The 16,099-nt window shown below is 36.2% G+C and overlaps 1 protein-coding gene and 2 long non-coding RNA genes across 8 annotated transcripts in view; 1 reads left to right on the plus strand and 2 right to left on the minus strand.

Moving 5' to 3' along the window:
- LOC110272211 lies at nt 2,300-9,564 on the minus strand. Its single transcript, XR_002363210.1, has 3 exons — nt 9,382-9,564; nt 4,395-4,471; nt 2,300-2,638 (listed from the first exon to the last, which is right to left on the minus strand). It is a non-coding gene; the product is annotated as an uncharacterized LOC110272211 (long non-coding RNA).
- Nucleotides 10,210-10,628, minus strand: LOC110272210. Its single transcript, XR_002363209.1, has 2 exons — nt 10,517-10,628; nt 10,210-10,407 (listed from the first exon to the last, which is right to left on the minus strand). It is a non-coding gene; the product is annotated as an uncharacterized LOC110272210 (long non-coding RNA).
- Nucleotides 15,017-16,099, plus strand: part of LOC107643726 — a 4,249-nt gene continuing 3,166 nt past the window's right edge. The window contains exons 1-2 of one of the 6 annotated variants that reach the window (XM_016347451.2): nt 15,017-15,245; nt 15,477-15,531. The gene's annotated coding sequence lies outside the window, so the exon portion shown is untranslated. Of the gene's footprint in view, nt 15,246-15,310; nt 15,532-16,099 lie in introns of those variants that run through there. The other 5 variants (XM_016347446.2, XM_016347447.2, XM_016347449.2 and 2 more) reach the window with 5 other exon arrangements.

Genomic DNA, 16,099 nt, shown 5'->3' on the forward strand with positions numbered 1-16,099 from the left:
TCTTCAATTTTGTACTTACTATTAGTCTCACAAAATTTAAATTGTAGAGTGCAGAAGCTCATTGCTCATTCTTTGCAAGGCTAGATGATTATGTTTCTTCATTTAATGAGTATGCTTGGAAGACAATCTTAAAGGGGGTATTGCCGCAAAATGCCAAAATAACAATTAGACAAGACTGTATTTGTTCATTGCCTATAACTATCTCTCTAGCCACCTTCAGTGACCTACTTATCATTTTACCAGTAAAGTGTACATTATAATCTTCAATCATGTATTCCATAGCTTGTTTAGGCTTTAAGTCAAGTTGAGTAAGTAGCCTCTTGACCAACTTCACCTGATAAGAACCCCTTGCATTGTTTCAAGATGTCAAAATCAATCAAGGACAGTCCTCTCCTGCACATGTAGCCCTTACCCTCTTCTTTTCATTCTTTAGATACACTACATCATTCCCTTCATATACAAAATAGTCCTTTAGTGCATTCTTGAAACTTTCCATTGTAATGAATATTTGTCCAACCTTAAAACCTTCCCGTATTCTATCTCCTCATTGAATACATCAAATACAGTCTTGCCTTCATCATCATCTGACACTAGGCTGTTAAATGCTTCACTCTTATACTCATAAGACTTGTCATAATCAGAGTCTAACTCTTTCCTAACTTTTTCAGAATTTGAACCCACTGTATTGCCAGCCAAACCATTTTCACACCCCTCAACACCTCCTACTTCAAGTCCATCACCTATTGCACCTCTCACCCCAGTTTTACCATCCCTAAAAATATGTGTCTTCCTCCTATCTAAATACTTCTTTGAAATTATTTTCTTGGCTATCTTTGGAGAATAACTTGGACCACTCTTACTTGGTCCAGCCTTATCCCTAATATATAGGCCACCCTTAATCAATTCACTATTTGGACCAGAATTCATCTCACTATCTGGACCAGACTTCACCTCACCAGCCAGGTCCTGACTAGCTCTCTTCCTTGATAATACCATTTTTTCTTCTTTTTCTTCAATCTTTCCTTCCTTCTCTGTTTCTCACTATCTTCACTACAATTTGTATCTTCATATTCTAGAGGAGGTGGCTTGTGGGGTTTGTCCTCAGTTATTTCATACACATCATTTAAGGATGATAAATCACTCAAAATAACCTCTTCAGCTTGCTTCTCCTTATCCACAATTTCAGGCACACTAATCGGATGATCAAAGTAGATGTAAATTTTATTTGTCTCTTTGTTTCTACTCTTGTTATTCCTCATTTCATTTATCTCAGCATCACCCCTCATTATATGTAAGTTAGATTCTAAGTCAAGTGTCATGCTATCAAACCAAAACATAGTCTTGTATTCTGTGTAACCAAGCTCCTTCAATAACACTACGAAATCAAAGAAGTTCACCAAATCAATGTCTAAAAATGGCTATTTCTTCATTTTTCCATCAACATAATCTAATTTATCCAGTGAATTCATAAAATATTTTCTATGATGAAAAACAGGAACTACTTCAAACTCACCCATCTGCAAATTATTACTACTAATTAAAATTCAGTTCATGACATTTTATCTTACTGTACCGATGATCTAAACCACTCACAAGCAATATTATTTATTTAACAAATTAATTAAAAAACTTCAAATGGTATTCACTGAAATAACATTTTTAAAAAAGCACAACCAGACAAACCATTTCTACATCGTTGAACACTCCAACACCAACATGTAATTTAGGAATATAGATTGAATATTGTTAATTTTTGAGATAGTAAAATCTGTCACTAACCTGAACGGCGACAAAAGCTACCTCCACTCCACGACATCAATGACTTCATCAGTTGCGTATTCTGTAAATAAGGGTTAGTGCTTCGGGAATTATGTGGGTGAGAGCGACGTTTGGTTCCTCTTTAACCCAAAAACGATGTTGTTTTTGAAGGTGATAGGGGGACAAATCTACCCTTGCCCATTTTTCCTAATCCACGTTGGCTCTGAACAAACGTCTACATCGCCACTCCTTGTCGTCTTCATCTTCTTCTTTTTCTCCTATAAATGTTATGAAAACTAGAGCACATAAATTTTAATGCATAACACATAATTTTTAATATACAACACAGAAATTTTGAAGGACCACATATTCAAAAATTTGACACCCAAAATGAAATATGCACAGTACATAATTTTGGTGTCCATAGTACAAAAATTTTGATGTGCAGTACAAATATTTTTGGAGGACTATATCTTAAGAATATTGACTCACCTAATGTAACACCCTAACTATCAAAATGTCACGCTTCTGGCTGCGCCACTCTGATAGCTCGAGTATTACCACGACTTTTATAATATTTAAGACTAAAATATGAGCCTGTTTAAAACTTAAAACCGCATAACACTTCGATAACTCTTTTTCGTGAAAACCTAAACATACATGTACATACAATTCAGATATAACCTTAAGATATATATATACATATACATAACACTAGTTTACAATTATACATATCATAATTTTCTATCCCTCTTACAAGCTTCATAAAGATAAAGGTGAGGGAAAAATAATAGCTACGGTGATACAAAAAGACCGAATAAACAGAAAATAAACATAACTCTCCTAAAGCTTCGCCTTCCATATCCTGAAAAGGAATAACCTGTAGGGGAGTGAGAACGTCGTCCTCGCTTGTTCTCACTATAGGATTACAGAATTTGCTATAACAAGATACGTAAAGATAAGATCATTCTTAGAGTTCAGTGATCATTGCTCGTCTTATGAGTCTTTCTAAAAACCATAGGTTCACATTCGAAATCCAAAAAATTCCTTTTTGAAGACTTGCTAAATTTCTCAAATATTCTAAAACAAAACCTTTTTACTTAAAAATGTCTGAAAAGTTTTTCCTAGACCGCAATCATGAAAGCAGTTACCTACGCGGTATAAATGATCATCCCATCCCAAGCATAGGTTCATTAAGTCTATGCTGAACCGATCAGATACTTTATACAGAACTAGGACTCAATATACCAATCACGGCCGCCCATCCAATCCAACACGTCCCCTGGCCCAAACAGCTCAATCAGCAACCAACTCATCACAAACCAATCAATTCAAACACAATCACAATTAATGTGGTTCAAGCACAATCAAGAGCAATTACAACAAGTATAACAGTTAGCAGTTAACATAAGTATTCACATAGGCAAACCAAATACAATATGCACACCCAAACAATATCACATAGATGCAAATGATGAATGCCTGTCCTACTGGATGTGATATCACATTGTCGGTTCAATTGCCAACCCGACACATTTTCATGGGAATGTTGTCTTTCTATCACGTATAAATGGGAACCCTCTGGGATAACGTGCCCACGCACACGGTCCAGGATGTTAGTGCCTGCACACTCCTGTGATCCGAAAGGATGTGAGCGGGATACTTTGCCTCCGACCTCACATCTACACGTAAGCGGGATTAACCACCGTCCTTACGCGAGCGCCGCAACCTCGACAAGCGGGATTAACCACCGTCCTTGCAGGCGCAAACGACTTATCAACAATCTCGTCAATTATCAAATCTCTCAGCATAAGCGGGACGAACCCGGCCCTTACGCCTACCAAACAATAACTCATCAATCTTGATGATATCTACAATCAATCAGGCTCAAAATCTTAATTCAAAATCATTCTTGGCCCATTTACTTTTAAGTAACAAACGTAGTCAAATCACAGCTAGCCAAGAATCACTTTTCAAAACGGAGCCACTTTCCACATCTTTCCAACACTTCCAAAGATCTCAAAACCATGCCAAGTTCAAAATCTCTTTGAAAGACTGAAAATCATTCATTTCTAAATCAAGATTTGGTCGTAAGATTCCTTAGCGGAGTCTCAAGACTTCAGGGGAGAATAACCTAACTCATTTCTTAAATTCCTTGAAAACCTCCGAAACTTTAACTTCTTGAGTTGAATAAATAGAATAGGGTTTAAACCCAAAACCAAATCGTATTTCCAATTATTCCGAACCAATTTCAAAACCAACCAAACTTAAGCCAAAACCAAATCATTTCTAAACCGAAAACCAATTTCAGTTTCATTCTTAAATCTGTTTCCAAGGGCTCGGGAAGTGTTTCAATTTTAATAAATCAAAGTTCCAGAAAATACTTTAAGCTCTTCCTAAATGTCGTAAAGTGAAATAGATTAATTGAAAACCACGTTTATTTTAAACCCATTAAAACCCCCTCCAAAATCTGTTTACGTAAATCAATTTCCAAAACATAAAATTTCATATTTAAATTGATTTTTAAGGCATAATTCCTTTCTTAATAATTACATCCAAGATATAGAGATTTTCCTACTAAGGCAAGTTCAAACATAATTTATTTCTCAAAATCAATTTGTATAAAAAGCCCCTACCTCGATACGTTGAAATCACAACCCAAACTCGCTAACTGACTCCTTTCGTATTGACCCGAATCAACTACAGTCAAAACCTCAGCTCCAACCCGCTTTCTCAGCAACCACAACTACTCTAATCGCAACATATAATAGCCGAGATTAACTCTCATAACAACGAATGCTACAACACCTCAACGTATAATGAAGTAGTAACTAGAGGGCTTTCAGATCGAGACGCTTACCGAACGAAGAAGGAACGGCTGAACCGAAACGGCGGCGGTCTCCGAACCGGCTTGGCGGCAGCCCGGCAGCCACCTCAAATGGCAGCAGCAACCCGGACTTCGGGAATGGTGGCTAAAACCCACATACGCAAACGATAAAGTTTCCAGAATTTTAAACGAATGAAAACCAAATTCAAAACCCTTACCGGCAGAGTTTTCTGGCGACGGCAGAAATGGCCAGAAGCTCCGGCGGTGGTCCCAGAAGTCACAGAACCACTCCCGGCGGTCAGAGTCACGGAGACGCAGCTCCTTTCTCCGGCAGCGGCACCTACAGTGGCAATTCTATGGAGGCAGCGCCGGCGACACAAATGGCGGCTGGGCACGATGGTTAGACTCCCAACTCAGCCTCAGATCTCTCTCTTGTTTGCTCTGCGACGGCGTAGGGACGGCGGCGCGGCTAGAGGTGACAGCGCAACGAACAGAGGCGGTGGCGGATCTGGCGGCGACGGGTCAGACCCGCGCTTCCCCTTCTCGCGGCTGAGCTCTCCACGCTCGTTCTTCCTCCCTCTCCCTTTCGAAACTTCCACTTCCCATCTCCATCAATCACTTCACAACTCCATAACCGGTCACAAACCTAACATCCGCAGACTCTTCCACGAGAAACAAAACTCCCACAACTTCTCATAACGTTGCACTCTTACCACTTCACCTTCCGTATCCACGAACAGGCCTTAAAGAACTAGCATCGCATTACTATACCTAAAGATCGCACATGACATCAAAACAATTCTCGAGTTTACTCAGAAAGGTAAAAGACTTTGAAATAGAAGGACTAACAACAAGGATAATCTCCGCAAGAGTTCTGAAAGAATTGTTGAATCTACAAGTAAACAAGGATGTACAATCGATGAAGAGTATTGGAAAGAAATTCAGTTCAACAACCTCAAAGATGACTCCTGAATCAGAGACAACTAATATGAACACAAAAGGATAAGCAAGACAGTAATTTGGAACTAAATCAAGCTGAGTTAACAAGTATAAAATCATAGAAGAAGGTCAACTAAAGCTAGTGATGACACTCTCAAGATTTAAAATTTTTGATCAAGTTCACATAATACATTTTAATAAAAAACAAAATCAAGTATCATGACCATAGAAACACAATCTTAAAGAATTAGCCCATACTTGAGAGGAAAGGGATGAACCTAATATTTTCAAAAGAACAACAATTACGTAAATAATGTATCATACTAAATTAAAGTCAATTTGTCAAACGAAAACTAACTGGAAATAAAGTGAAAAGCCTTTCCTTTAAGAATTTAAAAATACCTAAGTACGTAATCAAATAGAGTTACGTATAGGGACCGTAATAAAATTATTTTGAAAAGTCAAATTGTATTTAAAGTAAGTGTAGTTCCGTAAACCAGTAAAAGAACATGCGAGGTATTAGAAATAAATATTTTTTAAATTGCATAAGGAATTTTCAAAGTTTTATATAGATAGGTGTATATCAAATCAAAAGCGATTTTATAAAAGTTTGAAAATTGGTTATAAATATAGTCAATTAAGAGAAAAACTGAATCACCATTTTTTTTTAAAGACTAGAAGTAAGGACATAAAAAGACATGTTGCATAAAGACAAGTTCAAAATCATGTCGAAAAATTACATGAATCAAGAAAAGTGCTCAAACAGAGAAAAACGGATACACCAAGAAATTCAAACCGGCATATGCAATTTAGAATCAAGAAGAATGCATATGAACAGAAAAATAGGATTGAAAACATCAAACTGCTTCCCAAAAGAATTGACAAGAACATCAAAATAGGCTAAGAAACAATAAGTCACATGACATCCAACAGAATCCAAAGCACATAACTGAGTAACCTCGAGAAATAGTTTCTAACATTTCTAAAACCCGCGATTTACTTTACTCAAAACTCGTATATCATCTATGATAACCCATCAGTGCTTTCATATACATAATTCACTAGTATTAAGCCGGCCAAACTTAATATCAGGAATTATGCAACGCAAGACTAATGGCATTAATCAATAGACAGTCATGTGCATAAAGCTCTAATTCTCATCATTCAACAAGACCTATTACATGACAAACGCTCAGAGTATGCAATTGAAGCATAGTCGGTCCATTCCTCAGGCTCTACAGGAAAGACCGCTCTGATACCACAAATGTAACACCCTAACTATCAAAATGTCACGCTTCCGGCTGCGCCACTCTGATAGCTCGAGTATTACCACGACTTTTATAATATTCAAGACTAAAATATGAGCCTGTTTAAAACTTAAAACCGCATAACACTTCGATAACTCTTTTTCGTGAAAACCTAAACATACATGTACATACAATTCAGATATAACCTTAAGATATATATATATATACATATACATAACACTAGTTTACAATTATACATATCATAATTTCCTATCCCTCTTACAAGCTTCATAAAGATAAAGCTGAGGGAAAAATAATAGCTACGGTGATACAAAAAGACCGAATAAACAGAAAATAAACATAACTCTCCTGAAGCTTCGCCTTCCATATCCTGAAAAGGAATAACCTGTAGGGGAGTGAGAACGTCGTCCTCGCTTGTTCTCACTATAGGATTACAGAATTTGCTATAACAAGATACTTTAAGATAAGATCATTCTTAGAGTTCAGTGATCATTGCTTGTTTTATGAGTCTTTCCAAAAATCATAGGTTCACATTCGAAATCCAGAAAATTCCTTTTTGAAGACTTGCTAAATTTCTCAAATATTCTAAAACAAAACCTTTTTCCTTAAAAAAAATGTCTGAAAAGTTTTTCCTAGACCGCAATCATGAAAGCAGTTACCTACGCGGTATAAATGATCATCCCGTTCCAAGCATAGGTTCATTAAGTCTATGCTGAATCGATCAGATACTTTATACAGAACTAGGACTCAATATACTAATCACGGCCTCAAGCCCATCCAATCCAACACGGCCCCCGGCCCAAACAGCTAGATCAGCAACCAACTCTTCACAAACCAATCAATTCAAACACAATCACAATTAATGTAGTTCAAGCACAATCAAGAGCAATTACAACAAGTATAACATTTAGCAGTTAACATAAGTATTCACATAGGCAAACCAAATACAATATGCACACCCAAACAATATCACATAGATGCAAATGATGAATGCCTGTCCTACTGGCTGTGATATCACATTGTCGGTTCAATTGCCAACCCGACACATTCCCATGAGAATGTTGCCTTTTGATCACGTATAAATGGGAACCCTCTGGGATAACGTGCCCGCGCACACGGTCCAGGATGTCAGTGCCTGCACACTCTTGTGATCCGAAAGGATGTGAGCGGGATACTTTGCCTCCGACCTCACATCTACACGTAAGCGGGATTAACCACCGTCCTTACGCGAGCGCCGCAACCTCGACAAGCGGGATTAACCACCGTCCTTGCCAGGCGCAAACGACTTATCAACAATCTCGTCGATTATCAAATCTCTCAGCATAAGCGGGACGAACCCGGCCCTTACGCCTACCAAACAATAACTCATCAATCTTGATGATATCTACAATCAATCAGGCTCAAAATCTTAATTCAAATCATTCTTGGCCCATTTACTTTTAAGTAACAAACGTAGTCAAATCACAGCTAGCCAAGAATCACTTTTCAAAACGGAGCCACTTTCCACATCTTTCCAACACTTCCAAAGATCTCAAAACCATGCCAAGTTCAAAATCTCTTTGAAAGACTCAAAATCATTCATTTCTAAATCAAGATTTGGTCGTAAGATTCCTCAGCGGAGTCTCAAGACTTCAGGGGAGAATAACCTAACTCATTTCTTAAATTCCTTGAAAACCTCCGAAACTTTAACTTCTTGAGTTGAATAAATAGAATAGGGTTTAAACCCAAAACCAAATCGTATTTCCAATTATTCCGAACCAATTTCAAAACCAACCAAGCTTAAGCCAAAACCAAATCATTTCTAAACTGAAAATCAATTTCAGTTTCATTCTTAAATCTGTTTCCAAGGGCTCGGGAAGTGTTTCAATTTTAATAAATCAAAGTTCCAGAAAATACTTCAAGCTCTTCCTAAATGTCGTAAAGTGAAATAGATTAATTGAAAACCACGTTTATTTTAAACCCATTAAAACCCCCTCCAAAATCTGTTTACGTAAATCAATTTCCAAAACATAAAAATTTCACACTTAAATTGATTTTTAAGGCATAATTCCTTTCTTAATAATTACATAAAAAATATAGAGATTTTCCTAATAAGGCAAGTTCAAACATAATTTATTTCTCAAATATTTAAGTCAAAGCATAATTCATTCTTTTCCAAAATAACAATTCCAATCAAAATCTCAGATTTTCTAGAAATTTCGGCAGCATCTCCCCTAAAACTTGGACTTTGTCACCCTTTTCGGGTCCCAACAAAACCAATCATCAATCCTTTCTGACAGGTTCAAGACTAAATCAGTTTCCAATAAAACAAAACTCAACTTTCAAATTATTAAAAATCATTCAAATCAACCAATCCAGAAATCTCCAATTTATCAAAATCAGACATTGTTACAATCAAACAAGCACCCATATTCATTCAAGATAAAACCAGACAATTCATAAGACTCACATAACCACCAAAAATACATTTTGTACAGCATATCTATTTATAAAAACTTCCACTTTAAAATGAATCAATTTGTATAAAAAGCCCCTACCTCGATACGTTGAAATCACAACCCAAACTCGCTAATTGACTACAGTCAAAACCTCAGCTCCAACCCGCTTTCTCAGCAACCACAACCACTCTAATCACAACATATAATACCCGAGATTAACTCTCATAACAACGAATGCTACAACACCTCAACGTATAATGAAGCAGTAACTAGAGGGCTTTCAGATCGAGACGCTTACCAAACGAAGAAGGAACGGCTGAACCGAAACAGCGGCGGTCTCCGAACCGGCTTGGCGGCAGCCCGGCAGCCACCTCAAATGGCAGCAGCAACCCGGACTTCGGGAATGGTGGCTAAAACCCACATACGCAAACGATAAAGTTTCCAGAATTTTAAACGAATGAAAACCAAATTCAAAACCCTTACCGGCAGAGTTTTCTGGCGACGGCAGAAATGGCCAGAAGCTCCGGCGGTGGTCCCAGAAGTCACAGAACCACTCCCGGCGGTCAGAGTCATGGAGACGCAGCTCCTTTCTCCGGCAGCGGCACCTACAGTGGCAATTCTATGGAGGCAGCGCCGGCGACACAAATGGCGGCTGGGCACGATGGTTAGACTCCCAACTCAGCCTCAGATCTCTCTCTTGTTTGCTCTGCTTTTCTAGAAATTTCGGCAGCATCTCCCCTAAAACTTGGACTTTGCCACCCTTTTCGGGTCCCAACAAAACCAATCATCAATCCTTTCTGACGGGTTCAAGACTAAATCAGTTTCCAATAAAACAAAACTCAACTTTCAAATTATCAAAAATCATTCAAATCAACCAATCCAGAAATCTCCAATTTATCAAAATCAGACATTATTACAATCAAACAAGCACCCATATTCATTCAAGATAAAACCAGACAATTCATAAGACTCACATAACCACCAGAAATACATTTTGTACAGCATATCTATTTATAACAACTTCCACTTTAAAATGAATCAGTTTGTATAAAAAGCCCCTACCTCAATACGTTGAAATCACAACCCAAACTCGCTAACTGACTCCTTTCGTATTGACCCGAATCGACTGCAGTCAAAACCTCAGCTCCAACCCACTTTCTCAGCAACCACAACCACTCTAATCGCAACATATAATAGACGAGATTAACTCTCATAACAACAAATGCTACAACACCTCAACGTATAATGAAGCAGTAACTAGAGGGCTTTCAGATCGAGACGCTTACCGAACGAAGAAGGAACGGCTGAACCGAAACAGCGGTGGTCTCCGAACCGGCTTGGCGGTAGCCCGGCAGCCACCTCAAATGGCAGCGGCGACCCGGACTTCGGCAATGGTGGCTGAAACCCACATACGCAAACGATAAAGTTTCCGGAATTTTAAACGAATGAAAACCAAATTCAAAATCCTTACCGGCAGAGTTTTCCGGCGACGGCAGAAATGGCCAGAAGCTCCGGCGGTGGTCCCAGATGTCACAGAACCACTCCCGGCGGTCAGAGTCACGGAGATGCAGCTCCTTTCTCCGGCAGCGGCACCTACGACGGCAGTTCCGACGGAGGCAGCGCCGGCGACGCGAACGGCGGTTGGGCACGATGGTTAGACTCCCAACTCAGCCTCAGATCTCTCTCTTGTTTGCTCTGCGACGGCGTAGGGACGGCGGCGAGGCTAGAGGTGACGGCGCAACGAACAGAGGCAGCGGGATCTGGCGGCGACGGGTCAGACCCGCGCTTCCCCTTCTCGCGGCTGAGCTCTCCACGCTCGTTCTTCCTCCCTCTCCCTCAGCCTAGTTCGGCGGCTTCATAGTGGCAGGGACGGCAGGACGCGACGGCGACAGTGGCACCAGGCCGGCGACGCACCTCCTCCCCTCAGATCTCCCTTCCCTCTCTTCTCCCGGCGCAGCTCTCTTCCCTCTCTTGCATGTTCTTCGTTCTCTCACCCTCCCCGGTGCAACACGGCGGCGCGGCAGCAGTGACGCCCGCCGGCGCCGTCCCTTTCTCTCTTCTCATACCGGCGTTCCCTTTCCCAACTCCCCCCTTTCTTTCTTCTTTTCTTTCTTTTATAAAAAGGAAACCTTAGGTGCTTGCTGATGAGTTAGGGGAAAGGGGGATCTTCGGTGGCTACTGGGTGTGGGGAAAAAGGGAACCGGGTTGGGTAACGGGTTGCTGGGTTAGGGTTTTATTATTTTGAAAATTAGGGTTAGGGGTAACTTGGTAATTTCAAATAAAATTGGGAATAATATAATAATTGAAACCCAAGTTAAATCCAACATTAATTGTATATAGAAAATACTATTTGCTCGTCAATTTTACAAATTCTTTTCAATAAAATGTCCAAATCAAATAATTAGAAATAATATACTTAAATCCTTTGTTTTTCCAAAACAGTAGTATCAATATTTTAAAATATTAATTATTTAGTGCAAATCATATAAAAATCCTTATTATTTCACAACTATAAACTTTACAATTTAAATATATAAAATAACTCAATAATTATAAAATTAGATAAAATCTTAATTTAAATAGCCCAAACTCATTATTTTTAGATTTCTAGAACTTTAAGTTGTAAATAGAGAAATACTCCATAAGCATAGAGTTTGGATAAAAACCTTAATTTATTTCAAATCCAATTAATCAAAACTACCTTTAATTACCTTCAATAAGATAATTTATGAAATTAAAAATATAAATAAATATATGATTTGAGATTAGTTCAAAATAGGACTTCTCAAAAGTCTTCAGTCTTACACCTAATAAATTAAACAAAAATACATTCATAGCAAAAATTGTTTGCCATATACAAAAATCTGTGTGCTATACCTATGAAATAGCCAGAGTACATAAAGTTTGATATGCAGCATAGAAATTTTTAGAAGACTACATGCTTAAAATATTGACTCACCCAACTAACAAAATACATTCCCAATAATAGTTTGTGTGTTATGTGCGAAAATTGTTTACTATATGCAAAAATTTGTGTTATATGTAAAATTTTGTATGCTATATTTCAAATATTTGTGTGTTGCAAAAAGTATGGAAGAGGAGAAATAGTATGTAAAATAAATACTTTTTAAATTAGTGGTGTATAAAATATTTAATTTATTTATTTATAAAAATACTTAAAAAATCAATAAAAAGTTTTGGTATTAAACCTCTTTATGTGACAAAAAATAAAAATTAAATTCTACATTAAATACATAAGAGACCAGAAAAAGTTTGAATGACCCACCATAAATTTTGTTATTTTAAGAAATAACAGAAGTTCTAAGGGAAAAAGAGAGTGCCTAATATAAAGAGAAGAGATGGCCAAAGTACAAGGAGGCAAATAAATAAATAGAAGAGAAGTTTACCAAAGAAAACACATAAACAAAGAGAAGAACGTACAGACTACAGAGTAGGGACAGCTGAACTAATTCTGAAAATGCGAAACCCCCATTAAGATTTGCGCCAACACCTAAAGTGCTAACCGCACTACGCACCGCCAATAACCCCAAAATAAACCACACACTAGACACTACTCGCTCTCTGCACTCTGAAGTCACACCATCCTTATGCTGTGCCCCACCTCCACCCTAACAAAACCCTTATACCCGTCTCTCCAACGGTAAAGTTCTCAAAGGCTCCATTTTTTTCACACATCATATACATCTCAAAACCAAACTTGGTTCTTTTATTTACTTTTTATTTTTTAATGAGATAGTCAAAGCAGGTTTTGGTTTTGTTATTTCATCTTTTTTCTTTATTTTTTTATTATATTGTTGTGATTCTGTGAGCTGCAAACGTTGTTGGTTGTTGTAGTTGTTGTTTTCGTTGTTTCAAGACACGGTCAAGGCACCAATGCGCTCGCGTCTTCGTTTCTCTGTGTTGATGTTTTAGGGCTTGCCGGTGTAGATTAAATTTGAAACTAGAGATAACTGAGATTTCCTCTGGAAAATTCTAGGTGCCGTTTGGCTGTTCGGAAAATATTGTAAAGAAAGAAGTAAGGTTGCCTGAATAATCCAGGAACCCTGAAACGTTAGAGAGTAAAAAAGGTGATAAATAATAATCAATTAAAGAAGCATAAATGAGAGTTGGTGTGACTCGGTTGGTTTTTGGTAACGTAGGTTTGGTATGGGAAAGCTTTAATTGTGACAAAATTTCAAATTCCATTATTAGCCAATTTTTGGTAACAAGTTTTGGAAATCAAATCATGAGGGTGTATTTCCGGTGGTTCACCACCTGCTCGAATCACGCTTTAGTTATTTAACCAGTGGTTATAAAAGTTTGAATTTGAGTTTGTGCATATCTTGTGATATATTGACATTGATATAGAAACACAATATATGCATAAAATATTAAATATTTTTTAATAAATTATAATAGTATTTTATTTATATTAAAATATGAATTAATTTTTTAATATTTTTATTATTTTGTTTTAATTATATAAAATATTTAAAATATTTTTTATTTTAATAAATAATATTTATTATTTTTAAATTAACTTCACCAAATGATGGTATTTAAGTGTGTATAAAGAAAAATGTTATGCATGTAAAACGAGTATAATATCGTATTCGAAATGAATCCCCTACTCATCCCAAAAGTTTAAGCTTATAGAAAAAGATAATACTAATGATTATATCTTTAATACTGAATCGGACATTCCTAAACCTCTATTGTACACATTGTATAGATATTTTATTGGCTCTCTATATTTCCTCGTTCGAAATATATCTAACAGTCAAACACGACAATTCAACGAAATATCCAAATTTTATAATACATTTAGGTCCATTTGGGAAGCTTTAAAAGTAATTTTTTTTAACTTTTGACTTATAAAAAATAGTAATATTAATATCTGGTACAATTTTTAAAATAAAATGGTAGCTTTCTAAGAAGCTATTTAAGAGCTTATAAAGAAGTTTAAAAAAATGACTTTTCTTATAATACTATTATTTTTTAGCACAATTATTTTAAAATAAGCATTTTAAAATTAAAAATTTAAATACAAAATAATTTATTTATAAGTTTATTATTTAAGCTATTTTTTTAAAAGAAGTTTAATTAATCAAACTAGGCCTTAGGACCAGTTTGGCTAAACTTCTTAAATAAGTTCTTTTAAAAAAGGAGCTTAAAATATAAGGACTTTTATTAATATTAACTTTTAAATAAGTTATTTTGAGTTTGGAAAGTTATTATGGAAGTCATTGTTTTAAAGTTGTGCATTAAATAAGAGTGATAAAATAACTTTTGAAAATAGGAGAAGTCACATTTTTTAACTTCTTCAAAAGCTTTTAAATAACTTTTTGAAAAGTTAAAAGTTTATCTAAAAATTTGTACCAAACACATTAATATAACTTTCTATAAGTCAAAAATAAAAAAAAGTAACTTTTTGGTGTTTTCTAAACGGCCCTAATGTGACTCATTAACCAACAAACTTTTAAATAGAGTTACATTTTGGGAAGAATTAGTTCTTAATTACTTGGCTCTTGATTAAAAGTGAAAATTTTAAATCTCATTTTGGACTTAAAAATAAAAACAAAATTTTTCTATAACTAACCATTTGTCTTTTTATTCGTGACAAATGGATTAATAATTAATCACTCGTTCCCGCTGCAGTGGTACCCTTGAAAATTGAATGGTATTTTGGGTCTGGAATTGGAATTTAAGAATTTGGGTAAGTGGAAGAGGTGGTAGAGTTGATAATTTAATGCAATGGACAATTACATATACCCTATTGAATGTGCGATTGTATGGATTGGAAGGTTGTAGTAGTAGTAGTAATGAAGAAAATAGTAGGGGCCGTTTGTTGCTATGCGTTAGTCTGTTGCATTAATTGCTGAACAAGGTGGATAGAAAGAGAGCGAGTGAGAAATTAGGATTACGAAGGAAGGGGAAGTTTTTAGAGAGAGAAACTAAAGGATTTCTAGAGAGAGATAGTGTGTGTAACAGAGTAAACAGTTGACCATTATGAAGGTTATAATTACAACTCATCCATTATCTCCTCAATATTCTGTAGCTACTTTCTTTTTTTATTAATTATTAATTATTATTGTAGCCTAGTATATGAGTCTAATTTGGTATATTAGTTAATTAATTAGCTCAGAAATTTTTTGGTTTCTCTTCTTCCTTTCTTTCTTCCTTCCTTCCTTCCTTCGTTGAGTTTCCTCTCTTAAACACTCAAAAGTACATTTTTGGTTATATCAGCTTCCAAAGGAAAACTCCTCTTCCGTCTTCGTCACCTGTGGACTCTTTTTCGCAGGTAATTTTTTTATTCCTTTTCATTTTTTAACTAAACCCCCTCTCCTTCAAGCTTCATCTTGTTTTCCATAAGAAATGATCGACGCTTCTTTTTCCTACTATAATTTGTGTATGCTATAAATTTCCTTCTTTGTTTTAGTTTAAATTGCTTTTACTTAATTTTATTAATATTTTTTCTGAAATTGTCAGTTCTCAAAGGTCTGATAGAGAGAATAAGAACTAAACTGTTCTTTATTTTATTTTTTAGCCTAAGAAAAGAAGATTGAAGAGAGATACAGAATCTTTATTTAGCCCTAAAGTCTTTCTCTTCTTTCTTTATTATTTTTTCTTTTCTCTTTCTCCCCCTCTCTTGTTTTTATTATTATTTTACCTTTTTGATGGGGTAATGAAGGGTTTTGGGATCAGTTTAACGTTTCGATGAGACCAAATTCCCTGATTTTCTTCACAGTTTGCAAAACCCAGAAGGGATTTGTTTGCGTTTTTTTTTTAAACTGTACCTTTATGGGTGGATTTCTTTAAGTTAGTTTATTCTGATTGAGTCAGATCTAATCAGGGCTAAAGGACAAAGC

The sequence above is a fragment of the Arachis ipaensis genome, chromosome B05, assembly GCF_000816755.2.
Source record: "Arachis ipaensis cultivar K30076 chromosome B05, Araip1.1, whole genome shotgun sequence".
Taxonomy (NCBI): domain Eukaryota; kingdom Viridiplantae; phylum Streptophyta; class Magnoliopsida; order Fabales; family Fabaceae; genus Arachis; species Arachis ipaensis.